This window comes from Lygodium microphyllum, chromosome 25, assembly GCF_053477565.2.
Source record: "Lygodium microphyllum isolate KBCC chromosome 25, Lygodium_microphyllum_v1.1.10, whole genome shotgun sequence".
NCBI lineage: Eukaryota > Viridiplantae > Streptophyta > Polypodiopsida > Schizaeales > Lygodiaceae > Lygodium > Lygodium microphyllum.
In genome coordinates, this window is record NC_141159.1 from 125,648,701 (window position 1) to 125,670,791 (window position 22,091).

At 43.9% G+C, this 22,091-nt stretch overlaps 1 protein-coding gene across 4 annotated transcripts in view; it reads right to left on the reverse strand.

Annotated features, from left to right (window-relative positions):
* Positions 1 to 22,091, reverse strand: part of LOC148014706 (uncharacterized) — a 244,136-nt gene that overhangs the window by 207,199 nt on the left and 14,846 nt on the right. The gene's annotated exons all lie outside the window — the stretch shown is intronic.

Below are 22,091 nucleotides of genomic sequence, written 5' to 3' on the forward strand. Positions count from 1 at the left end.
TAGATGTGAGTGGAGGACTTCTTGTGGACTTGATGATCATGCAACCTCGCATAAAGCAAGAACTGACACTCAAATTCATAGAAGATCGGCAATCTAAGCAGTGAGATAATGTGCTGGATAAAATGGAGGTATTTGTCGGGCAACTTGTTCAAGAAGAGCGTGACCTAATCGTCATTTGACATTGGAGAGCCAGTAGTGGCAAACTTCACTAGTAACCGCTGATATTTGGCCGACTTGACTTTCAAATCGTCCCCTTCCTTAGAGCAAAACTCCTGAAGCTCAAAATTGATTTTATACGCCGAGTACAATCTCGGGCCGCATAGTAGTCGATGAGATAAATCCAACATTCCAATGCAAGAGAGAAGTGCTCTAACTGAGAGTGAAACTCGAGAAGCAAACCCTACATCAGCTTGACATTAGTTGTGGCATTGCCAACTCTCCATAGACACATGTAATTAGGATGGGCTAGGTGAGGGTCAGGCATAGGCTCAATACTAACAACAAGGTCCCAAAGACCTTGAGACTCAAGCACTTGTGCTGCATATAGTTCGACCAAGTAGTGAAATTCGACCTGTTGAAACGAATCTTATCCGTGAAGGCATTCTTGGCCGAGGCAACAGCAGTGGTAGTGCTCGGATAAGGTGGATAGGGTGGATATTGTAATGGAAAGGAGTAGACTTGGAAATGGGTCCCATAATGCCTACTAGACATTCAAGAACTATGCACGATGTGTTAAGAAGACTACTAGGGTTTACACTGTGAGGACACACAGAGTGTACGACCACGACAGAAACACAAAGACACAGACACAGACACAGAGGGCAAAACTCAAACCCTAAATGCAAAACTCAAACCTCAAACCCTAAACGCAAAACTTAAAACTCAAACACAAACAGAAGAAGGGAGAGAGAGAACACAACTCTGAAGTGAATGAATGCTGTAAATGAATGTAAGAGTGTAGAGTGTGCTCAAGGGCAAAGCAATGTCGGAGTGTGATGTCCACCGAAGACGGATCCCAAGTCTGTGACCACCAGTCGGAGTGTAGGAGTGCTGAATAGTGAATGGCAGCAGGCTGGTCACCAAAATGCAGCAGTCTGGAGGCTGGAAACTGGTAAATGCAGCAGTGTACCACTGATCAGGGGCTGGAAACTGTGCACAGTCTGCTGAGACTGAAACAGTGTCTGAGAGTGTCAAGGCCTGCAATGCTGAAAATGCAAGCTAGCTGACCTTGGAGATGATGGACAGCAGGCTGAACAGCAGTCTGGGACAATTTGGAGCAGTCGCCAGCAGCTAAGAGCTGTCGCCTACAACAATGGACAGGCTGAAGATGATGTGGTTGCAGTGGATGATGGCTGGACAGCAGATGGAGGCGGGCTGCAGGCTGGAAACTGGGCACCAACAATAGCAAAGGCTGTGTGGGCTGGTGTAACCTGCAAAACAAGGATGATAGCTAAATGGGGGCAGCCTGTCTATTTATAGATGTGGAAGAGCGACCCAAAAATTAGGGTTTCCACTAAACTTTCTCGAACCGCTCCCCGTTTTAGAACCGTTTTAGGATTTTACTCTAAAAGAGCATTTTTAGTGTGTTTTGGGGCTGTTTAAGAGGCTAATCAGCAAGTAATGCATATTTTAGCTCAACACGGTGGATCCAAATGTATGCATGGGATGACTAGGCATGGGCATTGTTGCCACATGAGGACCCCATGGTGGAGGGATAGAGATGTGGAGTAGAGGATGGAAATCCCTACATCTAAGAGGTGATGGTGTGCATGTAGCTGGGGATAGGGAGGGGGATGCCCATCAGAGCCGTCCCAGGTGGAAAAGATGTACCTACATGAGGAAAGGTAGAGGGAACTGTATTAAAAGGTAGCATTTCCTGTAACAAAGTCCCATATTGTAGAATGGCTTGTGGAAAAGGATAGGTGACAGTGTTAAGAGATGGGATGCCCCCTAACAAGGCATTGTGATGTGAATATGGAATAGAGAATGAGAATGTACAAGGGGATACAAAAGGTCCAACTCCTAGTGTGATAGAGGCGGATGTGGAATATAAGCCGAGGTTTTGAAATGAGTGTGATATGGCTTCAAGAGAAGAGGGTGAGATGGGAGGGAGAGAAGAGGAGTAATTGACTTGCTCAAATGAAACAGAAGATGTAGGTATATCTAATGATGAATGTCTACTTCTTGAGCCCCCTCTATTAAGATTTACATACATTTGACCATTGAGATCTTGCACACCAAAAGGCAAAATAAGAGAGAATTTTGATTCGAGCGACTCAAAAGGTTTGTACAAACCTAACACAAGGCCTGACCAAGATGATGAAGATGGATCATCAATCGTCCCAAATACCGTATTTCCTCCATGATTAGAAAGGTGGCCAACCTCACCAACCAGTTCGGAAAGAGTAGCAAACTTGGAAGAAGGGATATCTTCAGGTCCATATGTTGCGTAGGTACTCCTCTAACTCCTCTGTGAGATTAATGAAATCTGAAATATCTGGCATGGGTGTAAACATAAAGGGTGATGGTGAGGGTAAATATGGAGTGTTGTCTTCCTCGCCGGGTCCATAATGCCTCCTTAGGGGCCTCCAATGATTCGGTTACAAGTCATATTGTGTACCTCTTGCAAAGACTAGCACTCCACAATATCCGGCAGGATACTCTTTATAAGAGCACAAGCTCTGATACCATGTGAAGAAGAGTGAGAAGGCACTACTAAGGTTTGCACTAAGGAAACACAGTGTACAACCACAACAAAAGCACAACGAGAAAAACACAGACACAAAAAGAAAAACTCAAACCCTAAACGCAAAACTCAAAACTCAAATATAAAAACTCAGACACAAACAGAAGAAGGGATAGAAAGAACACAACTCTAAAGTGAGTGAATGCTGTAAATGAATGTAAGAGTATACAGTGTGCCCAAGGGCAAAGCAGTGTTTTGGAGAATGACATCCACCGGAGACGGATCTCAAGTGCTGTGACCACCAATCAAAGTGATGGAGTGAGAGAAACACCAAACGCTGATCACCAGAGTGTGAGGAGACCGAGGCGATTGCAAAAGATGATGCATCATGGTGTGGGTGAAGCAACAAAACGTAGAAGTAGAACACCGCAATAACGCATCAAAACAAGGTGATGGCAGCAATCGCAAAGGCTAGACAGCCACGTGTGTGTGAACTGATGGTGGCTGTGTAAAATATTACACGGCGCAGCGAACAGAATCTGAGAAAGAGATAGAGAGTACACAACAGATAAGAGGAGAATCAGTAAATTCTTTAACTCCAAACAACTGATACAAAGATGGCTCTGTCCACCCGTGCGCTTCCACTGTGTGAAGCTTAGATGGCGATCTAGACAGAAGATAGGTGAAGAGCTTAAGGCTAGCTGGAACAACAACTCTGACTGGGTGAAAGATGAGTGAGAGATGGCTGCGAAGAGGTTTAGCTTTTATAGCCCGCGAAGGTTGTTAGGTCGGCGTACTGACCGACCTACCATATGAGCCTCCACTAGTAGGCCAGGGAATATTCCAAGGAATATTCCCTTTACCATCGGGCCGGGGGCGCTGCCCCCAGACCCCACAATAGAGGCCCCTTTTAACTCCCTTACACCGCAACTCGATGCAATGTGCCTCGAGTTGCTACCAGCTTAACCACTCTGTCTAACCCAAAGATTAGACCCACAACAGTCACCTTTTTGCCATCCGGTCACATAGACCTCATCTGATATACAAGTCAGGACTCAACCAATGTCCGGGCTCACATTTGGCTTCTCCTCATAATGGGGGCCTTACAACTTTGAGCACCATGGATCATTGGTAGCACCTAATGAGGGTGGGGCATTGATCATATCTAACACCCCCCCTCAATGTCCACCCATAGGTGAACTATCTCCTCGGCCCAATGCCGAGTCTCTGAAGATGAACTTGAAGCGGATCCTTCGTAAGTGCTTTGGTGAAGATGTCTGCTCCATTCTCCTCTGTTGGACAGTAGACCAGTTCCACTATCCCATCCTCCATCAAATCACACATATAGTGATACTGGATCTCTATATGTTTGGTGCGTGCATGAAACATTGGATTTTTGGCAATGGCGATGGAACTTTGATTGTCACATCTCAGCACACTTGGTTCTTCATCCTGCACTCCCATATGCCATAGAATCCTTCTCAACCATACGGCCTCACATGCAATAAAACAAGCTGCCTTGTACTCTGCTTCGGTAGAAGACAATGCCACTGTTGGTTGCTTCTTACTAATCCAAGAGAAAATTCCTGAACCCAAAGAGAAACAATAACCAGAAACTGACTTCCTGGAATCAATGTCTCCTACCCAATCTGAGTCACAGTTCCCCACAAGAGAAGTTCCGAAACTATATGTGATACCATAGTCAAGAGTTTTCTTCAAGTATCTGAGCACCCGCATCCCAGCCTTCCAATGACTCTCATGAGGTTTGTTTGAGAACCTGCTCAAAACACCAACAGCAAAACTGATATCTGGTCTGGTGTTACACAAGTAGATCAGACTGCCGACCAACCTCCTATACCTCCCAATGTCTGCTAATGCTGATGTATCCTCGATAGATAACTTTGCATTCACCTCCATAGGTGTAGCTATCTCCTTGCACTCGGTCATGCCAAATGCCTTCAAGATCTCCCATGCATACTTCTTCTGAGAGATGAAGATCTTTCCTGGCTCTTGCCAGACTTCAATCCCCAAACAATAGTGCAGCAAGCCTAAGTCTGTCATTTCAAACTCAAAGCTCAAAGCCTTTTGAGTTTGGTTGATCATATCTTCATAGTCACCTGTAATAAGAAGGTCGTCCACATATAGGACAATCACTACAGACTTTTTACCATCCCTGTAAACATACAAGTTAGCATCTGAGGCACATCTTTTGAAGTTTAGGTTTAAAAAGAACCTATCTATCCGCTAGTACCATGCTCTGGGGGCTTGTTTAAGCCCATACAATGCCTTCTTCAGTTTACACACTTTGTTTTCAGAATGGGGGGCCTCAAACCCTGGTGGCTGAGCCACGTACACCTTCTCCTTGAGGTCACCATTTAAGAACGCTGACTTAACATCCATTTGGTATACTAGCCACTTCTCATGGGCAGCCACTGCAAGTACCGTGCGAATAGTGGTCATTCTGGCAGTTGGGGCAAATGACTCTTGAAAATCAAACCCTTCAACTTGTGAAAATCCTTGGGCAACCAGTCTAGCTTTGTACTTTTCTAAGGTACCATCAGCCTTGTACTTTACCTTCCAGATCCACTTGGTGCCAATAACCTTCCGCTTTGATGGTCGATCCACTAGCTCCCAAGTGTCATTCTTCATTATACTGTCATACTCTGCCTGCATAGCAGCCTTCCATGATGGATCTGCAAGTGCTTCTTCTAAGTCAATTGGCTCCTTTACTTCTCTCATAATCTCAACCATCAAGGCCATATTGACTATGTGAGCAGAAGCCCTCCTTTGCTCCTCTATTCTCTGAGACCTCCTTGGTCCGTCTGCCTTCTCCTCAACAGATGCAGGCATAGGATTATTGTGGTCATAGAGCTGCTTCACCCAACGCGGCAATGGCTTTTCCGGTGGGGTGATGTCAAGTTGGTGAACTTTTTCCTCATCATCTGAAGATGATGCTTCCTCCTCCTTAAGGATAGGGATAGCTCTCGGGACAGGTTCATAGTGGACTACTTCTTCGCTTGATGATAAAGTGGAAGAACTTGCCTTCTCCTCCTCCACTGTATGCGGCTCCTCCTTGAACACCACATCACGGCTCGCGATGATCTTCTTTGCCTCTTGGTCATATAATTTGTAAGCTTTCTGCTCATCACTATAACCCAAGAAGATACATTTTCTGCTTTTTGGTTGTAACTTGTTTCTCTTCTCATCTGGAACATGTGCATAACATTCACATCCAAAAATTCTGAAATGTGAGACAGATGGTTTCTTACCAGTGTAAGCCTCATGAGGTGTTTTTCCCTTGAGAGCCTTTGTATAGCTCCGATTTAGAATGTAGACTGCAGTATTAACAGCTTCAGCCCAAAAATGGTTAGGCAATCCCTTGCCCTTTAACATGCATCTTGCCATCTCCACAATGATGCGATTCCTGCGTTCCACAACACCGTTCTGCTGAGGTGTGTGAGGCGTCGTCAATTGACGCTTGATCCCTTTGCTCTTGCAAAAGCCTTCAAACTCCTTTGAGTTGAACTCACCACCACCATCTGTTCTAAATTTCTTCACACTTTTCCCTGTTTCATTCTCAACAAGTATTAGCCATTCTTTAAACTTACCAAAAGCTTGAGCCTTATCACGAAGTACATCCACATCTTCCTACTGTAGTCGTCGACAATCAACATAAAATAAGAAGATTCCCCCAAGGCCTGTGTAGGCATCTTACCACACAAGTCAGCATGCACCAACTCTAGAGAAGCCTGTGCTCTATTCTTGCTTTCTTGTGGAAATGCCTTTCTCTGTTGCTTGCCCATCATACAAGCTTCACATGGTTCCTTCAATTCAGTTATTGTAGGTAGGTGAGCAACCATACCTTGCTTTTGCATCTCCTTCAATACTGCAAATCCGATGTGTCCAAACCTTTCATGCCAAAGCTTACTTGTGCCCACTCCAGCGGTGGCTGTAAGAGCACTTAGCTCATACAGGTTGTTCCTTCTTTCTCCTTTGCCAACAATTGTGTCAGCACTATCAATAATTTCTGCACCTGTCTTCTTGAACCTCACTTCATGACCAAGATCAGTTATGGCAGCAACTGATAAGAGATTTCTCCTGATTTCGGGAACATACAACACATTTGAAAGCTTTTTGACTTCACCATTTGCAGCAACAAAAGAAATAGTACCTGTGCCCGCAGCAGGGCATTTAGCATCATTTCCAACCGTCACAGTGATGGATTCTTGTAGAGGTTGCATAGAACTGTATAGACCTTTCTTGTTGGTCATGTGACGGGAGGCCCCACTATCCAACACCCAAGAGTCAGTGGTAGATTCTTCTTGCGCCGAGGAGCACACTTCCTCAATGGTCGCCATGAATAATTCCAACTCTGCTTCAGCCGTATTGGCTGTCTCTTTCCATTTACTTTTAAGGGTACCATTCTTTTCATCTGCCTTCTTGACACGACAATCTGCAATTGCATGTCCTTTCTTCTTACAGTAGAAGCACTCTCCTTGAAACTTCTTCTTGCCGCCCTTCTTCTTTTTGTCACCATCATTTTTGGTGGAGGAAACACCTTTGCCTTTTGCATTGGCAGAGAATGCAGCATCTCCATTGTTGCTTCCTTCTCGGGCTTTCGGCCTCAACTCCTCCTCCATTAATAATGCACAAAACTCCTCAAAAGTCAAAGCTTGAGGTCTCACCTGAGTATTAAGGGCAGTTACTAGTCCATCAAACTTTTGTGGACAAATCCGAAGACACCTCCGAGCTAGCTCTTCGCTAGTCTTTTGTATCCCAGCACCAGCCATCTGGTCGCGTAGATTCTTAATCCGAGTGATAAATGCTTCAACCGTCTCTCCTTCAGCAAACTTCTCCGCTGCTAGTTGATTCTCCAAGTTTTGAATCCTTGTTTGGTTTCGTGTTTCATACTGACTTCCTTAGTACATTCCAAGCTTCTGACGCTTTGGTTGTATGCTGAATCAAAGTCAAAACACTGTCAGAACAGCTTGTAACTAAGGCACACAATGCATCTGCATTCCTTCGTTTCCAAGCTCGTAGAAGATCTGCATTCGGAGGAATCATCACACTAGGATTTGATGGGTCGGGGGTAGGCTGTGCTTCTGCATCAGTCCCCAGCACAGTCTCCAGAAGCTCATAAGAATCGAGGATAGTTGTAATTTTGAACTTCCACAAGGTGTAGTTTGTACCATCTAACTTGCCTTCGCTGAAGGTTGGTGGACGAATCCTCAGTGTTTGAATAGCCGGTACAGCAACACCACCTCCTGCACCGCTTCCGGAAGTCGACATAGTTTCTCTTTTCTGTTGAAGCCTTTGCCTCTTGCACGCTCTCCGATCTCTAGAGCCCCCTGGGCTTTGATACCATGTAAAATATTACACGGCGCAGCGAACAGAATCTGAGAAAGAGATAGAGAGTACACAACAGATAAGAGGAGAATCAGTAAATTCTTTAACTCCAAACAACTGATACAAAGATGGCTCTGTCCACCCGTGCGCTTCCACTGTGTGAAGCTTAGATGGCGATCTAGACAGAAGATAGGTGAAGAGCTTAAGGCTAGCTGGAACAACAACTCTGACTGGGTGAAAGATGAGTGAGAGATGGCTGCGAAGAGGTTTAGCTTTTATAGCCCGCGAAGGTCGTTAGGTCGGCGTGCTAACCGACCTACCATATGAGCCTCCACTAGTCGGCCAGGGAATATTCCAAGGAATATTCCCTTTACCATCGGGAGTCAACCAATGTCCGAGCTCACATTTGGCTTCTCCTCATAATGGGGGCCTTACAACTTTGAGCACCATGGATCATTGGTAGCACCTAATGAGGGTGGGGCATTGATCATATCTAACAGGCTGAAATCTACTTTCAAGGGTTAAAAACCTCCATAGAAGAGATAAGACTGAATGGGGGCAGCCTATCTATTTATAGATAAGGATGGACCCTCCCAAATTACGGTTTCACTAAACTCTCTTGAACCGCTCCCTATTTTAAGTTTTTCATTAAATTAAGCTTGTTTTGGGACTGTTTAAGTGGTTAATCAGCATGGAATGCATTTCTTAGCTCAATAGGAACCAAACCATCATGAACATGGCACATTCTTGTTAGCAAATATGTCAATTCATGGTTGAGTCTGTGCATGTCAATGGGCTAGGGCACCAGGATATTATCCTGATTATTTAGGCATTTTTCTTGGCATTTTATGATGGTCATTTTAGCATTTTATGCTAGCTGAACAGCATTAAATGCTCACCGACTTGACATTATTCATGGCATTATTTTTGCCTATTGATTTAGGCTTCTCCTTCACATTATGATCGTTTGTCACCTAACTGGTTTTGGTGGAGGGAGAGGAGCAATGTTAGTGCCTTCACAACCGATGACTCACATTGGTTTTGTATTGTCACATATCTTGGTATATGGATTCCATTTCCCGAGTATCTCTTTGCTTCTAAGTTCCTTGTGCAATGTTCTTTTCTTTTGCAGTCTCTCTCTTTTCTTTGTCTCTTGTGTACAGCAGTCCATTACAGCGGTTTTCCACACGCTTCCATCACTACATTCACTTCTAACACGGTATCAAATTGCAAGATCCTTATTCCTGCTGCTGTTTTACACTGTTTCAGGTCTGAGTTTTGACTTTTCGTCTGCTAATTGAACCTGTTCTGACTATTGCACCTGATTTACAGCCTAAGCGACCATCTTCTGATCATTTTCAGCCTTTCTCCTCCATGTTTTGTAGATTGCCACTTTCCTTTTCAGCTTTTTGGGCCATCTCTTGATTTTTGTAGGATACTCCTTCAAAGCGAAAGCCCATCGATCCTCAAATAAACAAGGTGATCATTAAGAGAGCACTAGTGTTTGATAAGAGGGACATTGTCCAGTCTTTTGTACCAGATTCTATGCCCTTTCCTCACATTGTTCCTACAGAGATAGTGCCTTCTAAGCTGGGTCTACTACCCCCCTCCGCGAGACCCATTACCTCGCTGATACCAGCACACTACACGAGATTCGGAGATCCTTCCACCAAATTCTACTCTGGAGGGCCTAGAAGATCTACCTAGCTTGCACCTCAAGCTTCATTTGCATCACTGTTTACAACTAATTATATAGCACATTCTGAGCCAGATAGTTAACAAGACGTTGGCCAACCCACAGCTCACGACTGTCCAGCAGCTCCACGTCAGCCAGTCCGCCCGCCAGACGACTTGCCACGCAACTAACCTCCCTGCCGTTTGACACCTCCACGTCAGCTCTGCTCGCAACTGTTCGCCCACCTGTCTAACCAGCACACGCCACTCTGCTCGCCAGCCTGCTCCACGTCAGGTAAAATTTTAAACAAAATTTTTTTAATTTCAGCCCAGAACACACCTCTGGAAGAGGAGGTTCATAAGCGGCAAGCACAGAACAAGTGGGGGATAAATTTCATGCAAATTTCTGGACTGGATCATCAAAAATTTTGGGGCTTTTGTGTATTTTATGGACAGTTGCATTCGAACTGCTGGTACAGTCACAGAAAGACTGTTTTGACAGAAATTTTGGGAAAATTTTTGGGGATTTTGAGATAACAGTGTTGCAGTGCACTGTTTACACCTTGGGAAGCGTGCATTACAAGACAGTTTTCTGACAGAGTACGCCCTTGCACATTAATTGCAGAAACGTGTTTGCTACAATTTTTGGAAATTTGCAGGTTTCCAGTTCATATTGCTTTGACATTGCTCATTTTGTCTTTGGAAATTTGTCATCATGGCAAATCAGGGAGGTGATGTCTTTACGTATGTATCCAAGGAAGACAGATTGGACGGAAACAACTATTCCCTTTGGTCATTCATGATGAAGAATGTATTAGTGGCCAAGAATTTATGGGATTATGTCAGTGGAGAGGAAACTCGACCGGGAGTTGTAGCTCCCGTTACTCCTCCTCCCCATGGCGCACGTGGACAACAGGGACCTCAGCCTGCTCCACCTCAGCCACTTCCTCCAAGAACTACAGCTCAAAAAGCTTGGGATACACGTGATGCACAGGCCTTGTCGCTGATTGCTCTGGCAATTCAGTGGTCCATCATACCTCATATCCGTTCGGCATCTTCTTCACGAGATGCATGGTTGACTTTGGAGCATATGTTTGCAGGAAAGAATGAGACTCGGATCTCTTTCTTGAAGAAAGAGTTGGAAACTCTGAAGATGCATGAAGGTGATTCTATGCAGGATCACTTAAATAAGATTCAGGACTTGAGGGAGCAGCTCATGAATGTAGATGAGTATTTTTCGGATGCACAGTTGATATCCACCACCTTGAATTCCTTACCTCCTTCGTACTTGTTTTTTCATACTGCATTGAACCTCACCATGAGGATTGCTGAGCACCCACTCACTTTTATTCAGCTGGTTAGTTTGCTTCTAGAGGAGGAGCAAACACGGAAAAATAGTGGTGTGGATGCTATAGTCTCTGAGCAGGCTTTTGTGGCAAGACAGAAAGGCAAAAACAACAAGGTGAAAAATGCTCCACAGAGTTCTGGCACTTCGGACACATCGCAGAATGAGACACAAGGGGGGACGCAAGCGAAAAAAGGAAAATGTCATTATTGTAAGAAGCCCGGCCACTATATCACTGAGTGCAGGAAACACATTGCCAAAGAGAAGGAGTCAGGAATGTCTATTTCTACTACTCCTTCCATTGCTAGTGAGTCCGCATCCTTTGTTGTGGACAGGGACTATTGTTTTTACACTTGCAGTTATGACATCTCTTGGGCCGATAGAGCACTTAGCTCTACAGAGGATGCTGACACTTGGTTCTTTGACAGTGGTGCTTCTAGACATATTACATCTCGCAGAGATTTGTTTGATTCAGTTAGTGCACCTCCCATTAGGAAATCGGTACAATGTACCAATAATGCATCAAACCCTGTTCGTGGTATTGGGGAGATTCAGCTCACAGCCATTGATGGCTCTATTCTCCGCCTGCAGGATGCTTTGTTTGTGCCTGGAATCAAGAAGAATTTTCTTTCCATTTCTTCTTTGGCACGTTGTGGTTTGCAGGTCACCTTTGATGATGACCGTTGCATGGTTAGAGAAAAAGAATGCATGACTTTGGTCTTGACAGGATCTTTGTGTCATGGTTTATATGAGTTGGATGCTCTTTCAGTAGATCAGTCAGCATACTTGACATCCACTCTCACTCCTGCTATGATACAGGCGGAGTTATGGCATGCTCGTTTGGGGCATGTAAACTTTGGCAGCTTGATGCTTTTGCAGCGTACTCAGATGCTGGATGGCTTACCTCTCTTGGAGAGACCTCCTGAGCACTTATGCGAGGGATGCATTTTGGGAAAAATGCATCGGTTCTCATTTCCTCGTGATGTTGCTTTCAGAGCAACAACCAGATTGCAGTTGGTGCATTCAGATGTTTGTGGGCCTATGCAAACCATGTCATTGGGTGGTTGTTATTATTTTGTGACATTCATTGATAACTTTACACGTTTTTGCTGGGTCTACTGTTTGAAAAGAAGTCAGAAGTGTATGATGCATTTTTGGCTTTCAATGCACTTGTTGAAAACCAATCTGGATGCAAGATTAAGACTCTCCGTTCGGACCGAGGAGGGGAATACATGTCCTCTATGCTAAATTCCTTTTTGCAGCAAAAGGGCATAGTCCATCAGTATACTACAGCTTATCCTCCACAGCAGAATGGGATAGCAGAGAGGAAAAATCGGTCACTCATGGAGATGGCCAAATGTATGCTGAAGGCAAAGAGCTTGCCTCATAGTTTTTGGATGGAAGTAGTCATGTGTGCTTGCCATATTTTGAACAGATGCCCTACCAAAGCCTTGAAAACCATCACACCATTTGAGGCTTGGAACAGCCGTAAACCTTCTTTTGGTTACTTTCGTACCTTTGGGTGTCTTGCCTATGCCCATATTTCACAGGTACTTAGAAAAAAATTGAACAACAAGGCTGTTAAGTGCATTTTTATGGGATATAGCAATGAGAGCAAAGGCTACAGACTCTATGATCCCGTTACGAAGAAGGTTTTTGTCAGCAGGGATGTTGTTTTTGATGAAAAATCAGAATTATCCTTGGCTGGTTTGGACACATATCAGGCTGCCCGTGATGTTTTTGAAGGGCTGCTGCCCATTACTTTTGGTGATTCAGCTAGAGGTTCAGAAAATGAACCTAATGTTCAGCCAGCTACTCCTATGGAAAGTGCAGAAATTCAGCCATTGGCTGATCGAAATATTCAGCATCATGCTGAAACTGAAATTCAGCAAGAGCTTGCACACAGCCAGGATGCTAGACAGTTACCTAGATGGTATTTGCAGACTATGCAAGATAGTTCTTTGGATGCACCCATGGCTGGTCGTACTAGAAGGCAAACTCGTTTGCATGATTCAGCACATACCATGGAGTTTATTATGGCAGTAAGTACTTTTGATAATGAAGAGCCTGAATGTTATGAGGATGCACAACACAGTGTGCATTGGATGGCAGCCATGCAAGCTGAATTAGATTCTATTACTAAGAATCAAACTTGGGATTTGGTGTCCTTGCCATTTGGGAAGAAAGCCATTGGAACGAAATGGGTCTACAAATTGAAAAGAAAAGCAGATGGATCCATTGATAAATACAAGCCACGGCTGGTAGCTAAAGGCTACGCACAGAAAAAGAGCATTGATTATGAGGAGACATTTGCTCCTACTTCCCGTATGAAAACCATCAGGTCTATGATTGCTTTGGCTATACATTATGGTTGGACAGTACATCAGCTAGATATCAAGACTGCATTTTTACATGGGGAACTTCAGGAGGAAGTTTATGTACAGCAGCCCATTGGTTTTATAGTTGAAGGCTCAGAACATTTGGTATGCAAGCTCAAAAAGGCACTATATGGTTTGAAACAAGCTCCTAGAGCTTGGTATGAAAAAATAGATGCTTTCTTGCTTGGTCAGGGGTTTCTAAACAGCTCATCTGAGTCTACCCTTTACGTATGTAAAGAAGGGGGATCTATGCTGATTTTATGTCTTTATGTTGATGACCTTTTGCTCACTGGAACACATGCTGATCAGATTTCAGCATTCAAACAAAATTTGCAGCAAACTTTTGACATGTCTGACTTGGGAGTTTTGCATTACTACTTGGGCATCCAGTTCATACATAATGCTCGAGGTATTGGGTTATCACATTCAAGGTATATTGGGCAGCTTCTTCAGAAGTTTGGCTTACAGGATTGCAAGCCAGTTTGTACTCCCATGGAACCTGGACTGAAACTGTCATTACATGATGACAGTGATTTGTTTGATATACATACATGTGCTCCTACAGTTGGATGTCTTATCTATCTATGCAATACTAGGCTAGACATACAGTTTGCAGTTTCAGCTTTGAGCAGGTATATGCATCAGCCACGTATGTCACATTGGCAAGCTATCAAGCGTGTTTTTCGCTACTTGCAGGGTACTCGTTCTCTTGGGTTGCTTTATGCCAAGGGGGGACCACTGCAGTTACATGCTTACAGTGATTCTGATTGGGCTGATGATTATGATACACGTCACTCCATTAGTGGCAATTGTTTCTTTCTTGGCTCATCTTGCATTTCTTGGCTTAGCAAGAAACAATCCATTGTTGCCACATCGTCATGTGAAGCTGAATACAAGGCAGCTTTCACTACCACAGTTGAATGCGTATGGCTTAGACGCTTGCTAGCTGATTTGGATGTATCTGTTACTGAGCCTACTCCTTTGTTCACTGACAGTCAGAGTGCCATTGCAGTGGCACGGAACCCAGTGTTTCATGCTCGCACGAAACACATTGAGATTCACTATCACTTTGTCAGAGAGAGGCTACATACAGGTGATATCAGCCTTGTCTATTGTCCTACCACCAGTAATGTGGCAGACATCTTCACCAAAGCTCTTCCTCATGACAAATTTGAAGCATTTCGAGATGCTTTAAATTTGATATCCTTTGGTGGCGGATGATCCTTGTACTCTTGATCACTCTTCACTCCAGGGGGGTTTGTTGGGTATTTGACTCACGCCTTACTTACGCCTACGCTCATATGGGAGTGTCAGTGATCAGTAGGACACTGGGACACTTTTTACTCTCAGTAGGAGAGGTTTTTTCCCCCAGACTAATGGTCTTATTGTCGTATGTACTTATGTGCTTATGTTACACACATTTGGGCACTTAGTGTGTGTCGGGTGTGAACACCCCCTACAACCCTAAGGTTTAAGGGTTGTATTTTGTACTTTCAGGTTACACTCATTCAGTCTATTCTCTTGGGTGTCGTGCTTCAACTCTGTCTCTCACTCTCACACTGTCTACTGAATCCCAGCTGTACCTCGATCCTCTGATCTCACAAGAACAAAGCACATTGAGGTGCATTATCACTATGTGCAGGAGAGGGTTTTACTAGGTCTTATTGATCTAGTTTATGTCAGCACAGAGGATCAGGTAGCTGACATATTCACGAAGGCATTGGGCGCAGAGAAGCTGCGTAAGTTCAGAGACCTGCTTGGTGTGCAGGAATTGGGATTGAGCTCGAGGAGGAGTGTTGAGATATCAAGCTCCACTCGTGAGATGCCAGGGTAACCATTGTGCATTTATGTCACCGACTTGTCAGTTGCAGATGCAGTTGGTACACCGCCCATGAATAGTAGCTAGATGACAGCTATCCTTATCTACTCTAGTTCGTGGCTTAGTTAGTATGCCACCTTAGTTGAGTTTGGTTTGAGACCCATATATAGGGTTCTTCTATTTCTATGTACTAGAGCTCTTTTTGGCTTACACAACTAAGAAGAGGAAAACTATTTTCAACCTCCACCTGTGTGTGTATTCCCCCATTGTGCAAGCAAGAAAGCTACAAGTGAGACTCCTTCCTTCTCTCCCACAATCTTGACACATGGAGGATCGATTGGTACTACGATCTCCTGGAGATCGTCGCAATGCCAACGGCAGTCTTCTCCCACTTATTTTCAGGTACAGTGACTTACACGACCTACAAATCTGCAAACTGCTCCATCGAGAGACAGTGATTGTTTGATACCTCCTCGTCAGTCTGCTTCTTCGAGAGACAATGGTTGCTCGACTCCTTCCTCTTCTTCCGCTACCCAATCTGCTCCACTGAGAGACAACAACTGTCGTCCACCTCTTGCTCATTCTGAGCCCCACCCTTCCCCACCCTCGACTACTCAAGTTTGAGAGGCCACCTCTGGGAGCTCTTCGGCACCCCAGATACCTTCTTTAGCACGATCGGCGGCACTTCCTTCGTCATCAAACATTTCAGAGTCCGTGATCCATGAGTTTTTGGATTCTCTATCTACTTCAGAGGGGGATATTATTTCTTTGCCCTCAAAGGGGACATCTACTTCTTCTTCGACTTCAGCGGGGGCCCCTCCACCTCCCACCTCAGAGGGGAAACCTACTCCACATGAAGCTCTTTATCCATCCTCTCCTTTCTTGGGGTGGCCGTCTTCAATCAGTCATCTCTTCTACTAATACCCAAGATCTTCAGATACCACCTAGATCGGGACCTCGGAGATTCAGCCGCAAGTTGGTGACAAGGCCTTTGTATTCTTTCCAGCATGGATACACGGAGCTAGTAGCTTCTCTCCTGAGGTTGAGTTTCGGTTTCTCCACTTCACTCTGTCTACTGTTCTTTACTGCATGTTCCCTTTCCGATGGAAATCTTGGATCTTAGGGATCCTCTACATCTTCTTCCTCCTCTTCTCTTCTTGCCTTGGTCACTTGGTTAGCATGGAGCCACCTCCCGAGATCGAGTACACGGATATCCTTATGGTTCTCGGCACCACACAAAGTCCGACATTCCTCCTATGCCTTGCATGTTTTCATCATCTTTGTACTAGGGGGCTTGGACAAGTGAACAATTTCCCCAAGAGAGACACTGTCCAAGTGGCACCTGCTGCATGAGCATTCTTCAGCATGTAGCATTGCATCTCCACCTCACTCCTCTTGTTCCCCTTTTTGGGCCTGAGAGGGGGTGTTGAGAAACCCTTCACCTGCAGTTTGCGTTTCTGCGTTTTGCGTTTAGGGTCTGCAGCCCCAAAAAGAGGCGCCATCCTAGATTGACTATGCCTATTTATAGGCCACTCTCTCATTCATTCCTTACGGCTAATTCATTCAATCCGTCACCTCTTCTCTCCAGTCTCTCCACTACCCTCACACCCCTTCAAGAGGACATTACAGTTCGTGGTTCATGGCTATCATCATCATCTTCCATGTGCTACGGTACCCTTGTTCCCTTGTATCACATTCACTCCATGATTCAGAACTTTATCATTCCATTCATCAGAGTTTCTTCTCTCTTCACTTTTCTTCTCCATGTTTGCCGAGTTCACTCCATGTTCCTCCCCGCAAACCCTACTATCTCGCTGGTACGTCATCTTTTGACATGCTAAAATAATGGTAACAAATAGTCAAACATATCCATAGGCCCCATTTTTGCAATCCATGAAGGGCTAACTAGCATGTTCAACAAATGCGACATGTCTACTAACAAAAATCTTATTCATGAGGGTTGGTACAAGCAATACCCTTTACTTTCTATACTATAACCAATGAAAATGCATTTTGAGAGCCTTGTCTTGCAATTTATGTTTTTGTGACTATGGCACCAAAGCATACGCCAAACAACCAAAGACATGAATGTGTGACACCACTAGTTTTCGGCCATTCTAAGCCTCATAAGGCATATATTTAGCCAATGCTTTAGTGGGGCTATGATTCAACACATAGACTGTACACATAATAGCATCAAGCCAAAACTTTGGAGGCAACTTACTGTGTGAAAGCATACAACGTGCCATCTCCATCAAACTCCAATTTTTTCTTTCAACCACACCGTTTTGTTGAGATGTATAAGGTGTAGTACATTGATGTTTAATCCCCTTTCAACCAAAAAACAATTAAACTCTCATGACACACATTTCCTCCCTCAATCTATACGAAGTGTAATTATCTTGCATGCACTGCCATTTTCAGCCAAGCCCAAGAAGGTTTTAAGACATGTAAACACTTCTAATTTGTGTTGAAACCAACCTTCCTTCTCATAGAAGGTGGTAAAACCTAATCAAGTATTTAATTACAGCGATTAATAATTGAGCATAAACTAAAATGCACACATTAACTTATCAATCTTGGACAATAGACACCTTGTTGACCCCAAAATTAGCGTCCCTTTTGATATTTCTTTAACTTCAATTACCAATGGATCAATTACAAACCGAGATTCTCCGATCTTCTTGGCTAATACAAAAGCCCCTTGCAATACAAACAATCAACAAGCAATTTGGGTCAATTGCACCTTGATTTTGACCCAGGACTTGCACAAATGGAACCACTAACTGGCCAAATGCTGCCCCAATTCACAATGGATGGCCTGGCATCCAAAATCCTATTCAATACAACAAATTGCAAGTGTTGATTTCACAATACGATGCCTTCTCCTGTTGGCAGTCCTGAGGTGACTGCTAAACCCTAATTTTTGCATAAATTTAGGGTTTATAGCAGAATTCTCCCTGTCCACTAGATTTGACTGAGATCTGCTAAGAATGGTTGGAAAATGCTAAGATCCTCGGAGAGAAGGTGAAAGAAAGCTAGAGAGGGAAATTTTCCCAATTTTCCATGTAGGAAAGAGCTCGAATCTGATTGTTGAATGTATCAGACTGCATTTAACACAGACGCCTGTTGCCAAGAGGGCAATAAATGCTGTCCTTGGCCTCTAGCTGCTGTCACCTACACCTGGGAGGGTTGGAACTACTGTTGCCTACTCGTGAATGGTCTTCTCCTGCTCTTAGCTGCTCCAAACGGTCCTCCAATGGCTGCAAATCAAACCGGCAACATCTCCTTCCTCTCTCTTAGAGGCTGAATGCATTCAATGGCTCAAACCACGCCTAAAAGTGTTTTTTATTGGTTGCATGAGTAATTGTGCCAAGTGGCAACCTTCTAAACCCATTTTTTAGTATTATCTAGCCATTTAATTAACTTTCATAATTAAATAACTTTGCAAATTAATTTCAATCCTTCTGACCTTGCCCAAAATTAAATGTGCCCATCCATAAAATTGGCTAGGCCATTCGCAACTTGAAGTGGTCCCCAACCTCTATTGACTCTTTGCATTGATTAATTAATTAATGCTAGTCCCTAGTATCACCACTAACACTTATTGGCCAAATAACTGTCCTAGGGTCAACATTGACACCAACTTACCACCAAAACCTAGTTAGCATAACTTATCACAACTTTTGCCTTTAACACCCACTGCATCCTCAAGGTCCTTGGCCTATTACCGTGAAATAACTGCCATGAGCATCACATGTGCTAAACAACCTTACACATTTGATTAATAACTTAATCAAAGGTTATCAGTAATATTAAAGCATCTCAAAATTTCACGCCCCTATGACAAAGCTCCCCCTTGAAATCCTTGCAATCGTCCTCAATTGCATTGCATTGTGCCAAAGGGAAACCATACTACACTGGAATTTCCATAAGGCATCACAATCACAACATTGGCCATTGTTGTCTAACCATGCCACATGCCCCAAACCTTGTTGAAAATTTTCAGCCAACATATGCATGGCATAAATATGAAAAACAATCAAGAATTGTTGCTAGAAACCCATTGGATGCATCCATAACTCATGTTTCTCAATTGTTATGACTTCACAACCATAGTAAAGCATAAATTCAGCATAAACCATGGCTGAAACTGTCAATGGAATTGACTAACATGCTACTGTCCATGGAACCAGTTGTAAACCATTGAAAACTGAGCATAAACTGATCATAAACTGATCACTTGCTGATCTGAGAACTAATCACAAACTGCTGCAAATGTGACCCCAAACTAATCACAAATTGAGTGCAAAAACTGGTCAGTAACTCAAGTAAAAACTGATGCAGAACTGATCCCAAAAGTGAACATGAACCATTCTTAAACTGATCAAAAACTAAGCTGAAACTAATCAGAATTTGATCTTTAAACTGAGGCAAAATCTCATGCCGAACTAATCCCAAACTGATGCAAAAGTATAGTCTCAGAGCCGTGGTAACAACCATACTCATCTGCATACATCTCACAATGACTAGTACACTGAGTAGTGACCCATGGCAAACATACTGTCAACATAGTACCTTGGATGCATGCTAAATACATCCAAGATCTACTACATACGAGAGTTGTCCACAACTAGAGGAGTGGAAGTGCTACCTCCCATTGAGCATCAGGCAATACTCTGAGTTTCTACAGGAGCAAAGCATTGTGCGCCAACTCACCTCTATCAACTCCCCTACACAGAATGGAGTCGTAGAGCGTAGGAACTGGATAGTCATAAACATGGCACGCTGTATGTTGTTTGCAACAAATCTCTCTAAGTGCCTTTGGGTTAAGGCTGTTAACACCTTGATATACATCCTTAACCGATGTCCAACTGTGACGGTCCCTAGAAAGACACCATACAAGGCATTTTTTGCTTCTCGACTTCTTGTTTCTCACTTCAAAGTCTTCAAGAGTCATGCTTATATGCACACCCCTAATGACAAGATAGAAAAGCTTACCCCTCAAGTAGATCTCTTAATCTTTGTGGGCTATTCTTCCAAAGCAAAATTCTACTGTTTGTTCGATACTTGAACAAACAAGGTGATCGTTAGGAGGGATGTCATCTTTGATGAGAGGGACATCATGCAATCTTCTACACCGAGCTTTGTATCCTCACCTCTGCTTACATTGCATGAGATCATGCCTTCTGAGCCCTGAGCCGGGTCTACTATCCGCTCATGACCTTCTTGCAGACACTTCAGCTCCCAGGTCCCCTCCACGAGACTCGTTACCTCGCTAATACTAGCGAATCATGCGGGATTCGGAGATCCTTCAACTGGATTCTACTCCAAAGGGCCCTAGAAGGTCAGCTCAGCTCGCCCATCAGGCTTCATATACATCACTATTTGCAGCTCATTACATTGCATATTCCAAGCCGGACAATTAACAAGACGCTCTCCAGGACCCTTTGTGACATGAGGCCATGGAAAGGGAACTGGATAGTATCAACTAAAATGGGACTTGGACCTTGGTGGATCATCCTCATCACAACCCAATCATCAAGACGAAGTGGATTCTTAGAATCAAGCTAAAGATTGACGGTACTTTAGACAAATACAAGGCTCACCTTGTAGTGTAAAGTCTCAGGTAAAAGCATGGCATTGACTATGAAGAAACCTTCACACCTACCACTCGATCGACATGATTCCGTCTATTGGTTACACTCGCTGCTCACCACAGTTGGCCGATCTATCATATGGGCATCCAATGCAACACACTTTTGTAGCCTGGAGATCCAAGAGACTACTCCTATGAAAGTAAACACATACCCAGAAGTGGACTTCCTGCAGTCCGCATGACCAGCATAGTCTACATCTGTAAAGCCAATAACAAATGCCTTCTGCTTTCAAAAGCAGATGTACAACTCCTTTGTGTCTTTGAGGTATCTCATAATACCTTTCACTGCATCCCAATACTTCTTGCCAGGGGTTGCCATGTATCTACTAACCACTCCCACTGCAAAGGCAATGTCAGGACATGTAGCAACCATAGCATACATCAAACTGCCAATAGCTGAAGCATATGGTATCTTGGCCATTTCAGCCTTCTCATCATCAAATGTAGGGTTGTCCTTTGCACTAAGTTTCACATATGGAGGCAATGGAACCCCAATTGTTCCCCCCCCTCCATATTGAAACGCTGCAAAACTTTGGAGATATACTCCTGCTGAGGTAGATAGAAAGAAAGAAAGAAAGAAAGAAAGAAAGTTATATTAACCTCTTCTAAAGACCTATTTCCTCCTAGTCTATTCTCTCATAAGGGCACACTTCAGTGGTCTTGCTAAAGGTGGGGAATTCATGGTCACAATATGCTTTCTACAAGGCTATGCATGACAAACATACAGAGATCGGGCTATTTCCACTTTTGTGATCGTGATTTGAGTGTGATAAACATCACCTTGGTGCTTCTTCTTTAGATGTCTTGTCAATTGGGAGTCATGACCTAGAACTAGAGTCTTGGAGTATTTGCAGTGGTGCATTTGGGTTCTTCAAGCGTATTCTTCGAGCATTACTTCTCGTTATTTTATGTTCTACTTTTGTGGGGGGGAAGGGTGTGCTGTGCAAGGCAACACAACAGGGTGGGGGCAAGAACCCGGGTGGTAGTAGGGGTGGGCAAGACAATAGGGGCTGGGGCAGAAACCAAGGCAACACCAATCCACATCAGGTACTAGCAGGCAGAACAGTGTGACAGCATGATCTTCCTTTGTACTTCGTAATCTACTTCGGTGATAATGTACATTGAGGTGCTTTTAATGGAATTTTCTTTTCTTGAGGGAAAAATTTTGATAGTGTTTTCTTCAT